Here is a 22,554-nt window from a genome sequence, read left to right as displayed (position 1 = left end):
CATATGATTTTATTATATGAGGTTCTAGAAAATGCACTAATCTATCTTGACTACAGACCGACGGTTGCCTCGTGACGGGAGCATGAAGGAACTTGGGGATAATAGACATATTGTCTTGATTGTGGGGTGGTTTCATGTACGTACATGTGAGATTTACCAACTCGAACAACTCAGATGTGTGCTGTTTAACTTTGTCCTCAATAAAGCTGTGAAAAGATGCAGAAAGGTTGAAAATAAAAGGAGGAAGACAATGCAAACAGTATACAAAGACAACTTGCTGAAGGTAAAGCAACCTGATCACTGGGAAACATCAACATCCTACATTTATACCCAGTTAAGCATAGCCTTGAAATAGGCACAGAAAAAAATTACAGAAAATTATAGCTCTTTACGAAAACAAAAGACATTCACGCTAACATATATCTCTCCCTGCAACCGATAGCACAGGCCATTAAGTTTATGGAAGATTTGAACATGACTAGCAAATGACCTAAAGGGCAAATGTAGAAAAGTGCACCCACCAACTGCAGGATAAACACTCCTTGGAAGCACCTCTTTGCCACTGAGTGTGCTCTTCGAGCACCGTGGAAATCATAACAGAATGATAGCCAGAGAATGATGAGATTAGACACTAGGTAATACTTGTGTAAATAACTGATGGGTGAATGGAAAAATCACAATGGAAAGTGGAAATATTTTGAGTTGAGTGATGACTAAAATACTACAAGTTAAAATCTGAGGGATGAAGCAAAACATTGCTAAGAAGAAAATATAGATTTAAAACATGTAAATTATGAACAGGTGAAATTTGATCATCTCAGCATTCATGTCAAGAAGTCATAGAAAGCAAAATTAAACTCAAGGAAAGCAGAAGGGAGGAAATAAAGATAAAAATAGACGTCAATAAATGAGAAAATAGAACCAACAAATCTAAGTTTGGTTCATTGTTAAGATGTCTAAAATTGGCAAGTCCTCATAAAGACATAAAAGGGAAGGCACAAATAATATTAGAAATCAAAAAGAAGAAATCACCAGAGATCATGTGGATAAAGAAGATGATAAGGGATTTATGAACAACTTTATGCCAAGAAATTTGAAAACAAAAAATTTTTTTAAAAAAACCTTGATATCTACCTCACATTACGGAAGATTTAAATATGAAAGCCACGCAAATCTTGGGATAGGAAATGATTTCTTAAACGTTACACAAAAAAACACCATCCTTAAGGTAAGAGATTGATAAATTTTATCTATTATGATTCTGGTTTATTAAAAGATACCATTAAGAAAATGAAAAGCCTGGCCATCATCAAAATGTCCACAAATAATAAATGCTGGAGGGGGTGTGGAGTAACGGGAACCCTCCTACAATGTTGGTGGGAATGTAAATGCCACTATGGAAAACACCATGGAGGTTCCTCAAAAACTAAAAACAGAACTACCATATGAACCAGCAGTCCCCACTCCTGGGCATATATCTAGAAAAGACGAAAATGCTAATTTGAAAAGATACAGGCACCCCAGTGTTCATAGCAGCACTAAATAAATAGCCAAGACATTGAAGCAACCCAAGTGTCCTTCGACAGATGAACGGACAAAGGAGATGTAGCTAAATAAATAAATAGAATATAACTGCCATAAAAAAGAATGAATTATTGCCATTTGCGGCAACATGGATGGACCTAGAGATTATCATACCAAGTGAAGTCAGAGAAAGACAAATATATGTGGAATCTAAAAAACAATACAAATGAATTTATTTACAAAACAGAAACAGACTCACAGACATAAAAATCAAATTTATGGTTACCAAAGGAGAAGGGCAGGAGAGGGATAAATTAGGAGTTTGGGATCAACAGATACACACTACTATATAAAATAGATAAAAAGGATTTACCGTATAGCAGGGAACTATATTCAGTATCTTTTAATAGCCTGTAATGGAAAAGAATCAAAAAATATATATATAACCGAGTGTACTGTGTTGTACACCTGAAACACAATATTGTAAATGAACTATACTTCAATTAAAAAAAAAAAAAGGCAAACTGAGTAGATGTTTGCATTGCAAATACTTAGAAAAAGAACTCAAATCTATAAGTAAAAATCCTATCAAATCAGTAAGAAAAAGACAACCCAATAGAAAAATGGGTATTAATCAACAAGTCACAAATGAGGACATCCAAATGGCCAAGAGAGTTATGAAAAGGTGCTTAACGAGTTATCACTGATACTTCCAGAGTGGTCAGAATTAAAAAGGGTGAGGTTGCAAAGCTCCCAGAAGTCTTACCCGCTGAGGGCGGGAACCCGCTGAGGGCAGAAGCGTGAACAGTCCCACTGGAAACTGCTTGGCATCATCTGTTGAAGTCAAGGCTACACCTACCCCAAGTCCCAGTCACTCACTCCTAAATATAAACCCAACAGCCGGGGAACATGAAGGGGGGAAGGCGTGCATGGCGGCTGAGCCCTGGGCAGAAAACACCCTGTGGTGCTTTCCTCCAAACTGTGCTCGGCACACACAAGAACGTGGATGAAGATACAAAAGTGTCGAATGAGAGAAGCAGGCCAGGAGTTCACATACTGTGTGATTCTATTTATGTTGTTCAAAAAAAAAAAAACAAAACCAAAGCTGACCTGTATTGTTTGACTCGTGATTATGTGGTAAAACTCTAAAGAAAAGCATGAATCTGTTGTCATGTAGGTCAAGAGACGGTCATTGTGAACGGAGAAGTGATAATTCACTGAGCTGTAATGTTTGTTCTGTGTACTTTCTATGATTTTGATGTTTCACGATAGAAAAGCCTTTTTGAAAAAGCCTCCAAAGGGTTTTACTCAATTAAGAATTTACTTAATTCTGCACAGGTGCAAACGTAGTTGAGTGCTGCGTCTACGACGGCAAGCGTGCCACCTGTCCTGGTGGGCGAGGGATGGTGTGCGGTCACTGTCATGGGACGGTTTTCCCTAGGAGGCCACGGAGGCTGAGCAGGGGTCGTCGCTGGGAGCTCGAGGGCGTGCAGGTGCGAGGCCGAGCCCTCACTGCCGCCTGCATGTATTCAGCAGGTGTTCACGAGAGGCTGCGGATACAGATGGTGCCGTGGCGCCGAGCGAGGGGCGGGCAGGTGCGGCAGAGGGTTTTGGGCATTTCCTGACCCTGTCCCCGGCCGGGTCGGCCGCTGTGCCTCAGCGCAGCCCAGGCTGGGAGGGGAGGTACACGTCGGGTCCAGGCCCAGCCGATGCTCCAGAAGAGTGGCCAGGAGGTGGGGGCCGGCTGCTCCGGTGCCCGTGACCTGAAGTTTGATTGAGGGGACGCTGATCAGGGTGACTCCCCGTGGCTTAGACCAGGGCCTAGAGGAAGCGTCGTGCTGAGAGCCGGCTCTGCCGGTGTTCTCCAGGCTTGTGCGACCTAAAGGTCTTGAGCTGCTTCCGCAGATGCTTTGCAGTCAGGTGGCCTGCCGAGAAGTTTTATTTCTTCCAAATAGGGACAAACACAAAGTGAAGTCAGTGCTTTTGGGTATGGGGGTAAGGAGGACACAGATAATTAAATGCAAAACAGGGATCGCTATGTGGATTAACTGCCACGGCTTAAGGGGAGCTCAAGAAATAAAAGGGTTTTTTGGTACTGTTCTTCCAAGGAAAGAATTTGTAGTAATTTAATCATGTTCTGAAATGTTAATTTGAGCCCACTCATCAGACATCAAACTCATTTTAACAGATCCATTTATTAAATATTAGTACGTGGTTTCTAAACACCATTCTATACTTAGAAAATAAAAACAAAACACGGGCTCCTTAGAGACGCAGAGAAGATCCTTTCTTGTTGTGTTTACATACTTTAAAGCCACATAAGTGTATTTAAAAGCCTACTATCGTGCGTTATTTGCTTTTCCATGTCAGACGGTACTGGTGCAGCCCGTTCTGTAAGGGGCTCGATGCTCTCAACACACATTCAGGTCGAGTTTTCATTCTGTCCATTGCTGGCAAAGCTGCAAAGAGTATATCCGTGCAGGTACCTTCACACGCGTGTGTGGCTGTGGAAGGGGCTCCCGTGGAAGTTCATGTCTCAGGATGGACCTGAGTCCCTCACGAGTGGGGGCTTTGGGCTCCTCTTCATGGCCGTCACCTTGGGGGTTTCTTCTGGGTATTCCCCTGTGTTTTTCTTTTTTAATCCTTTGCTTGTGTGTGTGTCTTTTTTTCATAGTGATTTGTAGGAACTGTTTATAAACGTATGGCTGCTAATCCACTGGTTTGACGGCCCTCCCTCTGCTGGCATCTGGTTGTCCACCAGACCTTAGCTGTCTGTCCAGCCCAGCATTTTTCTCTGACCTCTTGGTCCCACTGTCGCCCAGGTTTCCCCTCACACGGAGGATGGAGCGGGTGGTAGCTCTCCGGTTCCCACGTCCCAGGGCTGGCCCTTCCAGCCAAGGAGCTCTGTTCTCACACGGTTAGTTTGGTCACATTGTGGCTAAATGTTGGGGTGAGGAATAAATCCTGCTTTGACTTGAATGCGGACTCCTTTGTGGGAGGCCTGTGTCTGACGTGTCTCAGGCTCCGCGAGCCGGGGAAGATGGGTCAGGTGATGCGTGTTGTCTTCGCTTTCCGCGGGGGTCCCGTCCAGGAGGAACCCCAGCCCCTGAACTCTGTCCAGGATCGGGTTTCATCTCCTTGAGGACCAGGGTCCTTGGGCCTGGAAGCAGAGCAGGACTCGGGCCGTCGAGGGTGGATCCACAGACTCACCAGCGGCCCTTTCTCCCTCTCCACGCAGCCTCTGAGTTCAGGATTAACCCGCATGCCCGTGCTCTCCGCAGACACCTGTCCCCGCCCGCTGGGCGCCTGGGGCACCGGTGATGCCGCCGCCTGAGGCCCGAGACCCCCCCCCCCGCCGGCCCCACACTGTACCTTCTGAGGAAAATGTTGTCCTTTTTAGAATTCATAAACACCATTTTGGTCTCTTTTTGCTTTTTAATGGGGGTTACAAGAAATATGGCGTAAAGCTGGGAGTGCTGCAGGGTTAGGCCTGGCGCAGGGGTCCCGGTCCCTGTGGACACTGGGCCCTGGGGACCGGGAGGGGCCTTCCCGCTCACGCACCTGCCACCTGAGCCCGGGGGGTGACAGCTCTCGGGCAGGGGGTCCCGTTTAGTGCTGTGACTTGGAGAGCCTGACTCATCCCCCGGCGTCCCGGGGAGGAGCAAGGACACGGCAAGGTCACGCTGTCTTCACCACCGCCCCTGGGGCTCAGGAGTTGGAATCTGAGCTGGGGGAGGTCTTGGGCCCAGGTTTCCCGTCCTGGTGACCGGTCCCTGGGCTGAAGGTCGGGCCGACGTCACGAGGATGGCCCCGCGGGGAGGGCGGTGACTAGGAACCAGCTGCAATGGGGGCGAGGGTTTCCGAAGCTCTCAGGGCACCTGTTCGCACATCCAGACTGTTTCTGCGTTTACTCTCAGGCTTGTGTGGAGCCGACAGAAACACGAGGTCTCAGGAACAGGCTTCAAAGTATGACGTGAATGAAACATGCCTTGTTTTAACAACTCTCTTAGTTCTTGTCATTGTAAATACTTGAGGGAACTTTTTTCAAACTGAGTTTCATCACATCTGGAAGCGGATTTCTTCTGTGTGTTAGGGGGCTCTTAGGATCAAGCTACTTTGAGAATGTGGAGGAGAAAGGTGATCTGCTGGAGTGGTGGGATGGTGAGTTGAAAGTTACTGTCATTCATGTTGGTTTTATTAGGGCAGGACTAATAAGACTGACGGCTTGAGAAATTGCGTTTTTCTTCTGTTTTAAAGGCAAGCGCTTTGTCTTGGCTGTATCAGGTGAGAATGTAGATCATCCCCCATAGTCTCCCTAACCCCCATGCTCCACATCATCTGTAACATTTTTATTTAATACTTAACAAAATATATCTAAATAGAAAAATGTCACTTTCATCGCATAACAAGTACCTTGAGACTTTTTCTCTCAGGTTACATTTAGTATTAATGTTTGTTAAGTTCTGTTTGTCTCTTAATATGAAGTTGTGCTGTACTGGAATGTATTCCATAGAGGGGGTAGGATTTTCAGCAATAATTTAACCCTTTTTTCTTTTTTTAAAGAAGGATATTTATTTATTTTTGCTGTGTTGGGTCTTCGTTTCTGTGTTTGTTTCTCTAGTTGTGGCAAGCGGGGGCCACTCTTCATTGCGGTGCGCGGGCCTCACTATCACGGCCTCTCTTGTTGCGGAGCACAGGCTCCAGACGCGCAGGCTCAGTAGTTGTGGCTCACGGGCCAAGTTGCTACGCGGCATGTGGGATCCTCCCAGACCAGGGCTCGAACCCATGTCCCCTGCATCAGCAGGCAGATTCTCAACCACTGCGCCACCAGGGAAGCCCCTAACGCTTTTCTTAAGGCTTGTATGACATTGTGTTAACTGACAGATTCATTTTTGTATCAGAAAAGTGACAGTATTGATGTGCTTTTAAAATACTTTATATATGATTTTAAAAATCGAACTCATTATTTTCCAAATTACCACAGGAAAGAACACTTTGTGATCGGACTCAGTCAGTCAATGCTTGGATTTCAGGAACTTTTTTTGAGTTGGAGGAGAGGTATTTGTGTTTTGTTGACGTGGACATTTCTTTGAAATATTTTACTGTATTTGACAAACTCATACATTGTAAAGTTATCCATCCTCTGCAAACACCCAATTTCCCCAAAGGGTTTTACCAGAATGTTCCCACTTCCCAGCATGCGAATACGTGGGAGGGGATGAGCAGAGGACATTTTATATCGAGGAATGATTTTCTTCATTGTTTTATTCCTGAACGTGAGGCTTTTCTCTGTGATACCTACACCCTCCCTGGCTCCACAGGGCTGTCTGGGAGTCAGTGCAGGATAGAATCCTGTGCCTGGACGCACGTCCAGCTCTGTCCTGTGTCCACTGGACCAGGAAAGAAAGCGGGGACACGCAGAGCACTGCTGGGCAGTGGGGGCGATGTGGACCCTCAGACTCTGCAGCCCTTTCCGCCCACCAGTGCCCTTGGCTGAAGGAGGCTCCCCTATGGCCTCGATGTAAGTGGAATAGAAGCTAGTCTTTGTCTGTCTGAAGATTCTGAGGTTGAGTGTTAAATTCCTGGGTAAAAATGATGGAGACTGTCCGCCAGGAAAGCGTGTCTACACGTCAGCGGCAGCAGCAGCGACAGCGCAGGAGTTGGGATCCTCTTCATCCTTCACTGGGTCACGTGAAGGGGGAGCAGCTTAGACATCGCGAACAGCACTCCCGTTTCTCGGATGAGGAAGGACAGTCCTGCGTTTCGCAGATATCAGTGTTTTAAATGAATTATTCCCTTTTAGGGGAATGTCGGGTGACTGGAGCCCTTTGCCCTTAAACAAGGCCATGGGCCCCTCTGCCGACACCCCGCCCTCCTCACCCCCGGGCCTCAAGGAACAGGCCTCCCTGTCCGGCTCCTCTCCTTGCTAAGGCCTCTGCGTCTGGATTCCGACCCTCCGTCTAGGGAGACAGCTTTTCTAGAACAGCAGGGTGTTGACAGTCAAGTTCTCACAGAGCAAGCGTCCTCTGGACACCAAGGGTCCTGTGAGCAGTTCTAGTCTGTGGACTTGGTCCCCAAGGCTGCAGGCACCGCTGGGAAGTGCCCACGACCCCCGGGGACCCCTCGTAAGCCCAGTTCTGTGCCCTGGATTGAGACTGGGAAAGAGTCCAGAGCCACGTTAGAGAACTTTGGATTCTTCTCTAAGTCCCAACTTTCAGTCCCCAGGAAGCATTCTTAGGACCTGGGCTCAACCTCGCCCAAGACCAGAGGGTTCGGGAAGATGCCTTGGGTGTTTGCCTCAGCCCTGACGTATTTTGTTGTTGCTGGAGTCGGTATTCCTCCAAGATACTCACTGTATCAGACACACTCCCATCGTGGTCTCTGCTTCCCAGCAAGGCCTGGGCTCCAGGGCTTCTGCTGGCAGCTTGCGGTGCCCTGGGCTGTGCAGCCACCAGCCCTGGGGTGGGCCCATGGGCAGTGACCCCCAGGCAGGGCCAGTGGGGGTCAGGCCACCGCGTGGAGGCCCGGGCCAACGCCACCCCCGGACGCCCGTTGGCCTGAGGGGCTGGGTGGTCGTTTAGCGTTGGCAGTCGGGTCTGAGAGCGGTGACCCCGGGTGACGCCCTCAGGCCCGCCCTGTGGAAGCAGCGTGGCACACACGGTGTCTGCGGAGGGCTCTGAGGCCGCCGGGGGACAGAGCCTCCGGACTAACCAGCCGCGGCACTTCTGCCCACAGGAGCGTCTCCCTGGCAGTTATGCTCAGGCTCCGGGATGGACCCCTTTCCCGTGCAGGGACGCTGACCGAGCGTGTTGCATCGAGTGAACACATGGGAGGCCCGTGGGTGGTTCCGGGAAAGTGTTTGTCGTTTTCAGTTTTGCTATGGAGTCTCTGCCCCTGGAGAACCGCCACCCTGTCGTGGGTGGGGCTGTCAGCCCACAGGACCTGGTGGAAACAGAACCAGGCGTCTAAAGGGGGTTGAGTTCTGTGTTTGTTTACGCGGTTGGCTGATTTCAGTGTTCAGAGTCACGTGTTTTCGGTTGTGTTTTTAGAAAGCTTCAAGGTGCTTACTTAATTCAAAGGGAGATTTCAGCGAATGCTGTCACTACAGTGAAATCAGGGACCTTTTCTCTGCTTTGTCATCTTTTTACAGAAGTCACCCTGTAAAGTTTATTGAGCTGTTTCTGCCCAGGAATAGCTGTTCGGTTTAAGCTCCGGTCCTGTTGGTGTAGCTCTTGGGTGGGAGTCCCTCGGCACAAGGCCACGTTGGGGGGGCTCGGAGCTGGTAGCCCTGCCCCTCCTCGGGCCGTGGAGAGGGCTGTCACTCCTGTAGAGGAGTTGGGTGACGAGCTTTTCCCCCGTGTGGGACGGGTTCCTCTCCGGTGCCAGCAGCGCTTGCAGGGGGACCATGTGCGTGGCCGTGACCTTGGGGGTGGTGGTTTGCCCCTGGACTCCCCGTTCCCTTTGAGGACTCGGGTCCCCGACGCATCTGTGATTAGGTGTCTCCCTCGTGACCCTAAACTTTGCAGGCACCAAGGTCTGGTTTGTCAGGGGTGTTGCAGGCTGGACTCCACCTTGTGGGTCTGCCTGCCTGCCCCCTCCCGCCCCGCCCCGGGAGCAAGTTGGAGGGAGACGTCTGCACTGCCTGCACCAGGCCGCTGTCCTCCCCTGGCTTTGAGTCATCAGCAGAGGGCAGTACCTACCCTCGTAAAGAATGAAGGACCCAGTTCTGCAGGAAAGGCCGCCCATTCCACGTGGACAGATGCATCCAGATGGAGCTGGGGTGTTGCTGGTCTCACCTGCTCAGAAAACACCGTGCGGTTACACTCACTACGCTAACCTGCGGACGTGGGCCTCTCCTCGCTAACCCTGTCTGCAGCTCTGGAGGGACGCCGCAGTGTTTCCACATAGAAACATGGGTGAAGCGCAGAGGGATCACACCAGGGTGGCTGAAGGTGGTCCTGAGGTGCAGCAGGAGGGTCCTGGTAAGTGAAGACTCTGACTCTCTCTAAAGGGTGGCTCAGACAAGTAGAGACCTGGGGGCCGCCCGCCCAGCCTGCTGGTGGCCAGGCTCTGAGGTCGGAGTGGGATCGGCTGGGGTGATGGGGGGACACCAGCCGCCATGGGGACTAAGCAGGCAATGTGCCGGTCGCTCTGCCTTCTCCACGCTTAGGACGACGCGTGCCCTCCTGTCCGGACGCTGGTCCCGGTGGCTGGGAGGGGACAGGACCGCCCATGGGGGCCCTGACCCGTCGGCCTTCACCCTCGCCTCCGTTCCAGTAACGCTTCTCACCTGGCTCTCAGTTCTCTTCCTTCCACGTGTGAAAGAGGCCCAGAGCGGGGGGAGGGGAGGGTCCCTGACCCGCTGGGCATCTCAGCTCTGCAACTGAGCTGTCGTCGGCGTGGAAACCGGGGGCACTGCCTTCCTGCCCCTTTAGCCGCGCTGCAGGGGCCCGGCCCGCAGGTCTGAGTGGCCAGCGCTCGGGTGGGCCTCGCGGGAGCCCTTCGGGTGCCAGCCTGGCCGCACCGCGTTCCCCATCGGGAGTGGCTCCGGGGTCTGGGAGCCGCCCTGCCTGCTGTGTCCCTGCCCCTGAGCCGGGCTGAGCACCGCCCACGGGGACAGGCCTGGCTTCCCACGTGGCGGACACGCCGCGAGGCCGAGAGTCAGCCAGTCGTGTGACATCATCAGTCACCCACATGGACACGGACGTATCTGGTTTTTCCCTGAGAGGACGTTTATGTCTTTTTATCTGAAGCCCAAGTGTGCCCGAGGCTCTCACACCATTTTATAAACCGGACTAGTTCCCTCCGTCTCCTGCACATGCTCCCCTGTGTTAATTCAGTTCCCAGACGTGACAGTCAGGGCGCAGCCCCGCCCGGGTGACACGGCCCCAGGTGCCCAGCCTCCCCCCACAGCTGTCCGCACACCTCTGCGTGTCGTCCACACTGCCTGCTGAGCACGGAGCGAGGTTTTCATTGGTATCTTTTCACATAGAAAAAATAATGAATTTGTCTCCGATCTTTCAAAAATGCCCGAGCTGCTTAAGCAACTGACACACACTTTGGGCCTCCGTGCTTTTTTGTGCAAAGTGAGGAGATGGGCTTCAGATCTTCTCGGGACCCAGGGGTTCAGTACCTCCCTGGAAGGGCTGTGGGGAGCAGGGCTGAGCGCCCAGGGCCCAGAGAAATCCCGCATTTGCCTCTTCACACTTGAGCATCCAAGATGTTTCCCTGGAGGAAGGAAAGTGACTAGGTGGTTTCTGACATTGTATCAACATGCAATTAAAATGCTTTCTTAAAAAACTGAGGTGAAGTTCTGTACCACATCATTAACCATTTAAAAATGGACATTCAGCGGCATTTAGTACATTCACAGTGTTGTGCAGCCACCACCCCTAGTTAGTCCCCAAATACTTCAATCACCCCAGAGAAAACCCGGCCCACCTGCAGGCACTGTCCGTTGCCCTGGCAACCACCGGAGCACTTTCTGCCCGTGCCTTCCTTCACCGGCTCTGGATGTTCCGTATAACTGGGGTCATGCTGTATGAGGCCTTCTGTGTCTGACTTCCTTCCCCTGGCACCATGTTCAGGGTTCATCCGTGCTGTGCTGTGTCAGCCCGTTATTCCCTTTGTGGCTGAGTGATACTCCACCGTATGGACGGACCACGTTTGTTATCCGTCCGTCCATCGAGGGGCATCTGGGCTGCTTCCATCTTTGGATTACTGAGAGTGCTGCTGTGAACACGTGTGCACAGGATTGTCTGCCCGTTTCCAGTTCTTTGGGGGCATCGGAACTGCAGTTTGCAAGTGAGTCCCTTGAGGGAGGGACCTGCCCATTTTGCCGGGTGCGTCGCCCAGCGCAGGACACGCCCTTCTCCACTTGCTTGGTGCGCGCTCTTTAATCCATCTGCCTCGGTCTCACTACTTCATTGGTCCTTCCTGGAAGGATCCTTTTGTGTTTCCAGTTACCAAATTAGCTGTCTTGTAGAAGCGCTCCTCTTAGCTGATGTGTTTCCCCCAAATGCCTCACATTTCTAGTCTCGTTCGGAACTGTTTAAAGACAGTGACACCACCTAAGTTACTCTGGCCAGAGTGTTGGGCACACAGACCTCAGTCCCTCCAAGCTTTGGACACCCTGTCTTGCTTTCTTCTGGTAACTTGACCTTATTGTTCTTCTAAGCAATGAAAAAAAGGTGGCTCAACAAATCTGGTGACTATTCGGACACTGAGTTTCAAGTTTCAGAAGCTCCCTTGGTTTCCTGTTTGGTCAGCTTGGAGGCCACCAAGGCAGAATAGAAACAACTGTTACAGACGCTCTTTCACATATTTATGGACGATTGTTTCTTGGGAGAGAATTGGAACCTCTCGGGTGCACTCGTACTGGTGGATTTACTCTGTCCCGTCCTCCGTTCTTCTCTTAAGAGAGAAGTGGGAGAGGAGAGAGGAAGACTCGAGGACCCGGGGCTGCTGTCCTGAGAAGGTACTGGGCTCCTTCTTTTCCAGGGCTGCTGCCAGGCGCTATGAGGGTCTGGCCCGGACGCACAGCGAATTCACAGCCTGTCTGTTTACGTGCTGCCTGCGGTCCCCACCAGACAGGAGAGGCGCCAGCAGCTACTTTCACGAGAGGTCGGAGGGCAAATGGCTGAGAAAGGCCACCTGACAGACCCCGGACCCCTGTGCCCACGCAGAGCAGATCAGGGAGGCCTGGGGAGGCCCGGACCTAAGAGGGGAACTTTCCCACTGGAGACGCAGCCGGGCCGTTAGGAGGGCAGGGCTTTAGGACCCACAGCCCCGGGGGGGTCCCCCGCCCTCAGGGGGGAAAGGCCCAGCAGCGAAGAGTGAGGTGGGGGGCAGTGGGGGGTGACCAGAAACAGACTTCTGGGCCGTAAACTAACTGTAGGCCTCCTCCCCGCTGCAGCCTTGTCACCTCCAGCCCCTCGAGCTGGCGAAGAGCCAGTGGGGGGGCTGGAGATGGAGCCTCGCGGTCAGCTGCCCACAGCGGTGGAGGGCACCGGAGGAGGGTGGTCCTCACCCGACGTGTTCTGTCTCGGGGTGCTGCCCCATTCCTGGTCCCCTCACCGGGGGCAGCAGGCCCTTCTGGGTGCTTTCTGCTCTGTGCCCACCATCTTCCCCAGCACCCAGCCTGGGGAAGGAGGCTGAGAAAGAACCCGAACCACTGTTGTGTGGGTCCAGGTGTCCCAGGGAGTTGCTTCCTTTCTACACCTTTCAGAGTCTTTTGTTTGTTTTACAGATAACGCCCAGGATTTGGGGCTTTCCTTAATGGGAGGGATAGGAAAAAGTATGTCTACTCCTTCTTTCTGAAAGAGGAAGTCTTAGAAAAGGATTTTTAAAAACTGAATTTGTACCCAAAAGTCTTACTAATCTCTGCAATTAATTATGATTATTTACCTGTAGATTGTTTGGAATTTTCTATATAGACAACTCTTATCATTTGTACATATGAATAATCATCGTTTTGTCCTTCCTTTCTACTTCTCTTACCTTTCTCTTTTTCCAGCTGTGCTGTGCTAAGATTTCTAGTTTGGTGTGGTAGAGCGGGCAGATCTTATTTCCCATCTTCAATTAAGTATCAATTAAGTGTCTTGTATGCTGTAGGTTTTTTGAAGAGACCCTTTATTGGATCAAGAAGTTTCTAGCATGTTCAGAATTTTATTTTGTTTTAAAATCATGAATAGATGTTGTTTTTACGAAAGTTTCCCCAGCATTTGTAGAGATGATCATATACCATTCTGTTATTGGCTGATGTGGTAAATTACATCAATTGATTTTCTAATAATACATCAATCCTACATTATAGTTATAAACCCATATTATCTTTTATCTGAAGTAGTTTGTGTAGCCTTCGAATTTTTTATCCCTTTAATGTTTGCTCGAGCTTGCTGGTAAAAACTTACAGGTCTGGTGTTTTCACTATGAGAAGATTTTGAACTGTTCTTTCAATCTCTCTCTGCAGGCTATGTGGGGTGAATCAGATGGAGATGCTCACATCGCTTTTCACTTCAGACGTCCAGCCCTGAAAAGCTCTGCCCACTCTCCCAAAGCTCGTGTGAAAACACAAGATAGGGTAAGTGCTGGAAACGGAAGCGTTACCTCTGCGTGACCCCTCTTGGTTTCCTCTACTGGGGGCAGAGCTTGACTGAGGTTAGGGCTGACCTCCCTTTCCTAGTCAACTTCTGTAACCTAGCAATGTGCGTTCCAATGGTGCTTTTGTTCTAAGAAAATTCTACCAGAGCAGAAAAGTTCGAGTTCTCAACACTATAATTTTCTTTTCATTTCGGGGGTTCCTAACTCCTTTCAAAATAAGAACTGCTTTGAGAGTTTTATCAGCTACGGGCTGCTTCCTAGAAAAACGCACACACATACACAAAATTCTGCATAGCAGGATTGATCACTGCTGGGGCTCCAAGGCGGCTGTGTGTTTCCTGTTCTCCCCCTTTCTCAGCGGGAGTGAGGTTTTATTTCACTTTGGCATGCTGCATGTGTTAAGGGGGAAGATAGATGTCTAGGTCATGCATTCATAGGTCTCTGGGCCCTGAGAAGCCACACCTGCACCCGATGGCAAGGATGTCACCCAGGGGTGCTAGAGTTAAAGCTGATGGGGTGGCAGGTGCGTCCTCAGGGCTGCTCTCCCATGGGGAGGGGCTGCGGTATTCCCTCTGTTGGAAGGGGGTGGGTGTGGGTACCACTCATCCCCTGGCTGTTACACTGTATTCCTGCTTGTTAGATATGCTAGTTTTCCTCCCGACAAGCCTCTCACGGTGGGAAGCTACACGTCACTGCATGTGTAAGCTCAAGAGTGGGCGTGTGATGTGCTCTAGCCAGTGAAGTGAGGACGGAAGTGCCCCAGACAGACGCTTTTGCAGCGGGCCTGGGATCACCCCCCCTTATTCTTTGCCACGAAGTTGGACGTGCTTTGGGTGGTGGGCTCCACTGGCCTCAGTTCTGGGGCAGGATGGTGTGGAGCACGGCTGCAGCCAGTTCATCCCTGGATGAACACGTGGCCGTTACTGAAAGCCACCGGGATTTGGGGCTGTTTGTTGCTGCAGGAACATTTGTTTTTTATGAATGACACATCCTTCTTCTTCAATATCCAAGTCACTGCATTTCCAACTTTGCCGCCATGCTCTGCGCTCTGGGGACAGATCTCTGATCTCCGCTGACTGCCATCCACCAGGCTTCCTTGCCTTCAGCCGATGGGAGGTGCCGGCAGGATGTTGAAGGGCAGAGGCGAGAGAGCTTGGGCGTGTGTTCCCGGCTCCCTCCTTGCTAGGCGAGGCTGGAGATGCCTGTGTTTCTCCCCCTAAGACCTTGGCAGCCTGGTCACTGCGCCTCCCCGTGTCTTCAGAGCCCCCTGCTCTTCTGTGTCCGGTCACATCTTCTCGTTTCCCTTTGCCTCATCTCTTCACGGAGCTCTCTTGAGTCGTCCCCAAGCCCCGCCGGGCACGCTCGGGACGGGTGGAGCAGGTGGGAGCGAGGGCAGAGGCCACCCTCACTCCCGGGAAGGGCGGGAAGGGCGTCTGGGACGCCACCCCTGTCGGGGGAAGGGCTGGCCCCGACAGCGTCATCTTCGTGTGTATGTTATACCTCTGAGGACGTGTGCTGCAGCGATGAAATAGTCACAAATAAACGTTTGCCTGGAATTTGCAGTCATCCTCGTGGTGTTCTAAGTCCTGAAAAAGGGTCGTTATCCCAAATTCTCAGGAAAGGAAACCGCCAGTTTGGGCACTTAATGACACACAGGCCACCTGGAGTGCCCACGTGTGGGCGGTGTTTACCGCCGTGGGAGCAGAATGTGAGCTGGCCGCTGGCCTCCGACGTCCCATCTGCTCCCCAAACCTGTCAGTGCGATGAGGTTTCACCCCGTTGGTTGTCTTCTGTTACGTGGCACGGTGGACCTTGAAATGAGGAGACTGGATGATCTGGGTGGTCCAGAGCTGGAGGTGCTGGGGTACCTATGCTGCTGGCTTCGGGGGCCTGGAGAGGGGCCGCCCCCCTCGTGGGTGCTGGGCCGACTGGGGACCAGCGAACCCACAGACACGGAGGGCAGCCTCCGGCGAGGAGCAGCCTGAAGGGAAGGATGCCCGTCGTCCTTTCGGACTCGGGACTCTCCTCCGGGAAGCGAGCCTCCGCGGCCCCCGCTCCCCACTCGGGGCCACTTGGGGCGTGGCACCCGCCGCTGAAGAAGCCCGACAGGGGGAGCTGCACTCTGAGAAACTGCGGCGCACCTGGCCTCTGGGTCGGACAGGGTGTGCAGCCTCCTGTCCCGAGCTCCGAGCTCCGAGCCCTCGCTCAGTGGGGTCCAGGCCGTCGGCCCTTTGTTGCCGCGATGGGCCTTCCGCAGGGAGAGGCTGAGCCTCGCTTCAGCCGGTTCTCGTGAGAGAGGCTCGCCGTCTACACTGGCGAAGTCACTCGGAAGTCTGCGTCCTGCAGACGGCGGGCGGGTTTGTGAGGTTCTGGAACTTGGCATTTCTGACTTTTCCGGCTCGATAGCGGTTTGCACTGTTTGTGCACTTGGCTGTTTTGGACCCGTGCTGTGTCAGAGGTCTGCAGGAAGGGGCTCGTTTGAATCATCTGTTCGGATTCGTGTGTGTTGTCTGGTTGGTGGCAGGTCTTTTAAAGACGGTCTAATGCACACACAGAGGCCTCGGACATGGCCCAGGCACGTGAGAAATTAAAAATCCGCAGTAAAAACAAACAGAAGCGTGACTGTGTCAGCTGTACGAGTGGAATCTGGGGCCGAGTGATTGGCCTGCTCTGTGGAAGCACACGTGGGCTGTTGGCTGTGAGGTGGAACCTCGCCAGATGGCAGTCACATCAGGACGGCTACCAAACAGGAGTGAACCACGCACGTCGGTTTGATCCACCAAAGCAGTTTGCAGTGATACAGTGTTTTCTTTTCTTTTGAAAAAGTAACGAAAGCCATGTCACCCCCAGAATACTACGGTTGGCTAATCTCTCGCAACTTTCTTTACTGTTCTTGGGAAGGAGAGCTCCTCTCTTGAAAGACCCCCTTTCCTGCATGAAGCCCGGATAAATCGCCACCATCAGTGAAAGCACAAAAGCGCTTTACAGAGAAGCTGCCTTGGAGGGCTGCTGGTGGGGACGCGGTCATTCCCCAGCCCCTCCTCTGTGCGGGGCAACCGCCGTCTCCCCACCCGCGTTTTCTAGTAGGAGAAGGAGATTCCAGGCCGCAGGAAAGCTGACAGGGTTGGGAAACCAGTGGTGGACTTGTAGTAAGTCTTGGAAATACATTTATATCCTGGAAACGTTTCTGTTCACTGAAACTCTTTCAAAATGATGTGGCTAAAAGGCTGCCACACGCGTGTAATTGGATGTAGGGAAACCAGTCCCGGGACCATATAGGACTGTCAAGGAGTCAGTTCTGATGGCGCGTGCTTCTCAGGTGGAGGCCCGGAAACTTTAAAAGGTGCTGAAGAAACTGTGGGGTGTTTGCATAACCTTGGGGTCGTGAAACGTTTGCTAAGCGAAACACAAAACCCAAAAACCGTCCAGGAATTGACGGACAGGTCTGACCGACAAAAACAAAACAAACCCAAAACACAAAGCACTGCTTATTAGTGAGAAACACCACAAAGTTAAAACACCAGCCAAAGAGCAAGAGAAAATATTTGCCACACACAGTACAGAAAGAGAGTTACAGTCGTAATGTTCAAAGCGTTCACACAAACCAATCAGAAAAGGGCAAATAACAGAAGGAAGGGCAAGATAAACTCCCAGAAAAAAAAAACGAACGACCTACAAATACTGAAAAGATGCTTAAGCTTCCAGGTAATTAGGGAACTAACTGTAAATTAAAAATTCAGCATGATGCCATGTGTGACTGGTTAGATTGGTGGAAATTAAGAAGATAGAAATTATATCTGGGGTTGGTGGGGACACTCATATCCTGGCCATCACAATTTGGCAGGATCTAGAAAAATTAAAAATGTACATTTTTGACCCAGCCATCCCATGTTTGGAATACAGCTTGTGTGAATACTTGCATATGGACACGAGATGAACAAAAACTTAACTGTCCCCTGCAGGGTTACACAGTGAACGTTGGAATCAACCTCAGTGTCCGTTAGAGAATAGGCAGCAACTTTCAGTGCACACATGTATCTTATGAAATACTATGGGGCACTGCAAAATGTCAATTAGAGATATAGATGCAAACATAGAAGATTCTCTACTGTATATTCAGTGAAATTCTTATTTACCTCAAAAACAGCACCCCAAACTGTAATGCAGAAAGGATCTGGCAGCTGTAGGCGCTCAGTAATTATTGAATGAAACGTGTGTCAGTGGACGGTGGGCATCTGGGTGCGCACAGCCGCCACCCAGGGATGGGGTGGGACCCTTCGCACCGCATGCACTTCTGTGGTTCTCACGTTTCTGCTGTGAACGTTTTAAAAAAGTTGTGCCCTCCCAGTGAAGTGCTTTCACTGCAAAGATGGCTGCGTCAACGTGCAATATTAAGTTGTCTTTTTGGTAGCTTTTTAAAGTAATGGTGCCAGTGAACTCTGAGCAAATGTTATTTATTTCCCGTACCTCGGAGCTGGAAGGGTTGGGGTTAGGGCGCTGTTTCCTACTGTCTCCCCTTCCTCCCCTGCTCCCAGAGTCCCCTGAGATCGTTTTGCTAAGATTCCCGACAGCTTCCCGGCCCCTGGGAGTGGCACGGGAGCTTCGAAGCAGGATGGTCGGCTGCGTCTCTACCCTTCTCGAAACCTTCTCTTGCCGTCCTCAAAAGCCCACATCCTGGTTTCTGTCTCTCTGCTGCTTTTCCTGTCCCTTTGCTGCTACTCTTTCCTGCTCCTTGGGTGTTAGTTTTCTTTAGGATTTGTGTTCAGACTCCTCTTACTTTCTGTGTTCTCTACACCCTTCCTGCATGACCCCATCCACTCTCATGGCTTAAATCCAATCTACGTGCTGTGTTTCCAGCCCAAACTGTTCTGAGCGCCAAGCCTGGGCCTCCAGCTGTAACCGGCTGCCGTCACGTGGGTATGTCAGATTCAGCGTTTTCAGAATCAGACTCATTTTCTCCGAACCTGGACCAGGGCTCCCTTCTGTAAGCCCTGCTTTATGACGGGCAGCCCCCTCTGTCTGTTCAGAAACCTGGAATTTGCCCTCGATTTGTCCCTTCTGTCGCATGTCGCATCCAGTGGGAGATGAAGCCCAGCCCGGCCTCCGTGACTGACGGCGTGTGAACCAGCCTATGCTGTGCTCTCTGATCCCGAAGCCGCCGCCTTGGTTTAGGCCACGTGCTTGGCCTGGACAGCGGAGCGGTTTTCTCAGCCTTCCCTCTGCCTCCGGCCTTGCTTCTCGGGAACGCTTTTACTCCTTCCGCAAACCCATAGGTGCTTTTCACTTGGTTCAGGACGAAGCCCAAGGCTCGCCCCGCCGGGCGTCTGCATCGACTACCACCCGCGCGCCCTGCCGTGTCTTCGTTGCCTCCTCACCTTCACGCGGAAGATACCGCGGCTCCCTGACAGGCCATGTTCTCGGTCCACGCTTGTTCGTCCAAGGAGGCTTGTTGAACAACTACCAAGCGCCAGGCTCTCATCCTCGTGCTGCCCCGTGAGCGGGACCGTGTTCCCGGTCGGATTCTCATTAGAGAGACCCTGGCTCTCTCGCTCGTCCCGAGGCGGGCTTGGCACCAGGTCTAGACATGGCCCCGACCAAGGCCATGGGGTGCCCGGAGCCGTGAGCAGGCAGGTCCTCGTGGAGGCGCCCGCTGCGTGTGTTCCGTGCTCGCGGCGCTGGGGGCTGAGACAGCGCACGGCCCGTGGGGTGAGGGCTGGCGCCTGAGGCCCGGGCGGGGGTGAGGTCGCCTTGCTGGACCTGGCACAGCTGCCTGTGGCGTCGGTGTTTTGGCCACTGTGGCGGAGCCTTTGGAGTCCTGAAGGGGCAGTTGGACTGTCACTGCTGCAGGGAGAGGGCTGCGGGGCGTAGGGACCCCTGGGGGGCTCCGTACTTATCTGCTTGGTTCACAGTGTCTGCAGGGTGTCAGCGGGAGTGACAGGGTCCAGCTGTGGGTGGAGCCGAGTGGAGGGACAGGGATAGAGATGCTGGGGGTCCCAGCGGGCGGGGGGCGGAAGTGGAGGGACAGGGATGGAGATGGTGGGGGTCCCAGCAGGTGGGGGGTCGGGGAGGTGGAGGGACAGGGATGGAGATGCTGGGGGTCCCAGCGGGTGGGGGGAGGGGAGGGAGCGGCCAGAGGGGGGCGAGACCCGGGATCACCGCACCCACGCCACGGGTAGAGCACTCAGACCTTCGGAGGAGAAGGTGGGGAGAGGACAGCAGCGTACAAACAGGCAGGGGGCAGAGAGAACGAGGGGAAACGGGTGTGCGCGTGCGTGTCAGTGCTTCCAGATGCTGCTGAGATGCACGGTCGGCAGCCACAGATAACAGGCCACAGCGCTGGGGGTCCCAAGGCTGCAGGTGACCTTAAGGTTCTCCGTGGAGAAGTGGGGTGCGGGGCAGAGAGTGGACGTGAGCAAGCCCACACAGTGTGCAGGTCCGGGTCCGTCTGGGATGCAGCGCCCGGTGACATGAAGAAGACACCTCGTGGGGAAAGCTGGGAGGGAGAGGCCTGGCGGGTCCTGGGAGACGGGCCGAGGTCGGGGAGGCGGTCCACCTGCGGAGGTTTCCAGCTCCCCACCCTCGTGGAACTGCTTCTAATCATCCTATAAGCCCCATTAGGCATTGCTGCCCCAGAAGCCTTTCTGGGTCCTTCCAGGCCCCTCCCTGAGCTTCGCACACCTGTCACAGCACCTGTCACAGCGCCTCACAGCGCCTGGGCGTCCCCAGCATGGCTTCGGGCAGTTACCAGGTGCTCACGTGTGTGCAGGTCCCCTCAACTCTGTTTCTCCTGAGATCCTGAACTCCTTGGGGCCCGGGCTGTGCCAGTGCAAAGCCATTCGCTGCCCAGACACCAGGTTCGCTGGGTGGGGCGTGCACGGGGGGTGGGCCCGCACTCCGAGTGAGCGCCGGGGTCCCCACCGCACAGACGGTGTGTTTGCTCTCCCCACTGCGTCCTAGGCAGGGCGGGTGTTCGCAGGGCGCCCTCGTCCCAGGGAGTCCGGGGCTCCTGTGGGCTCCTCCCACCCTTGTGACATGACATAGGTTGGTCGTTTGTGCTCTGTCCTCATTTTTCCAAATTATTCTCGTGTGAATGCCCCTCCCCGCACTTCACCTGGCCTCCCTGGGATGTTTCCAGCCTTGCTACGCCTTCCTTGGCGTGCAGAGCGTGGGCAGTAGTGAGGCAAGTGTGTGAGGCTGTTATGCAAGGTTGAGATTTCGCCTTGGGTACATTATGGAGAGATTGGTCAAAGGAGCAACTTGTAAATGAATTATGCTGAGTGTAGTTAACGAAGGCGACCTGAAGGACCCTCTGACCCTGCAGGGACCAGAGGCACATCCTCGGCCTCCTAAAATGGGATCACGTCTCTGCTGGCCCACGATATCCTGAAGGTTGCTCTTCGTGCCCAGTTTTCTGATGTCGTGGAGGCCCTTGCTGTGATCCCGAGGTGCCAGTTCGGCCAAGTGAAGACAAAGAGACATTTCAGTACAGCCTCCAGACGTTTATTTAGACTCAGAACTGCCTCTCCAAATTTGCGCGCTGTGCAACTCTGCAGATCTTCGAATGTATTTCTGTCACTGGCTCCCATAAGCCTGTGTTGTAACTTCTCTTCTTGTCCTGGGGAAGGAGTTGGGAAGGGCTTAGTTGTCTTTTTTGCCCCTTCCAGAGAACTGCCAAAATATTTTGACTCTCGCAGATGAAGTCAGTTTTAAATTGTGCCTCTCCTGAGGCTCGTTTGGAAGAAGACACAGCAGTTCTGAGAAACCAGCGGTAGGGCTGCCAAGTTGCCCTGTTTCCCTGGCCACGGCTTCGGCTTCCTCGCCTTGGGGTCGGTGAGAACCAAGCCCGTCTCCACTGCCTGGAGAGGCTGGTCCAGCCCTTGGCCTTGCCCACCTAAGGCCTCTCCTCACCCGGCATCCTGGCTTCAGTTCGCTGGCAGCGGTCCGGGTCCAGGCCGAGCGTCTCTGTGGAGCCCGGGTTCTGCCGCCGCCTCTGTCCTTCCCAGGGTGCCCGGCCCTGCTGGCTGGGGGCACCTGGACGGCAGGGCTGCGTCCGGCTCTGGCTGGTCACACACGAGCAGAGGAGGTCAGAGCCGCCAGGACGGAGTGGCCGAGCAAAGAAGCAGAGGCCTGACCTGGAGGCCGGACGGCCCTCGCGGGGCTGAGGGGGGGCGACGGTCTTGAAGGAAGTCTGCTGATGTTCAGGAAAGGGGAGGGAGGCCTCGCGGTGCCCGAGGTGTGGTCACCTGGTTTCCGACACAGGCAGGACACGTGTCCTCACACCCCAGACACACCTCTCGCTGAGAGAGAAACACACCAAAGCCCAGAAAGGTTAGATGCTGTGCACAGGGGCGGTGGCAGAACTCGAGGACAGACCCCTCCAGACCCCCCGGGAGCCCTTTTCCCGTCTCACCCCTGCACTTCACATCTCTTGGTTGAGTCCTGACAAAAGAGTAAAATGAAGTGTTTTGATTAAAATTTCTCATGAGTGTCCTTCGACAACAAAGTAATTTAAGTGTGAACACGAGCAGTCTCGTGGGTGAGCCTCTGCAGGCTGGGGGCCGTGGCACCGTCCACGGGGCTGCTCTGCACCCGTCCCCTGGGCTTGGCGCTGGGAACAAAGGGGGAAGGTCACTGTTCACTGTCTCCTGGGGGCAGGTCCGGAAGCGGGTCCTGGGTGCTGGGTGCTGGCACAGAGTTGGAGGGTGGGCAGAACGTACCAAGAGCATATCAAGAAGCAAACGTAAAAGCACCTCAGTGTGTTTTGTGTAGTGTTTCCTCTGTTTTGGTAAGAACGCAATACACGAGCAGTATGAGCTACAAAGTGCAGATTGTGTGATTTCTGTGGTTCCACATGTGTGGTTCCTCCATTTGCAGGTAAAACTGGTATTCCACAGTAAAAGGCAAGCAGCAAAATCCACGCGGATGACC

The 22,554-nt window shown here is 52.8% G+C and overlaps 1 long non-coding RNA gene across 1 annotated transcript in view; it reads left to right on the top strand.

Moving 5' to 3' along the window:
• Positions 1 to 11,763: 11,763 nt before the first annotated feature.
• Positions 11,764 to 22,554, top strand: part of LOC137210469 (uncharacterized) — a 90,432-nt gene continuing 79,641 nt past the window's right edge. The window contains exons 1-2 of the long non-coding RNA XR_010936558.1: positions 11,764 to 12,001; positions 13,496 to 13,606. This is a non-coding gene — a long non-coding RNA (uncharacterized lncRNA). The remainder of the gene's footprint in view (positions 12,002 to 13,495; positions 13,607 to 22,554) is intronic.

The sequence above is a fragment of the Pseudorca crassidens genome, chromosome 17 (assembly GCF_039906515.1).
Source record: "Pseudorca crassidens isolate mPseCra1 chromosome 17, mPseCra1.hap1, whole genome shotgun sequence".
NCBI lineage: Eukaryota > Metazoa > Chordata > Mammalia > Artiodactyla > Delphinidae > Pseudorca > Pseudorca crassidens.
Note: the sequence above shows the minus strand (reverse complement) of the source record. Positions and strands in the feature narration are given on the sequence as shown.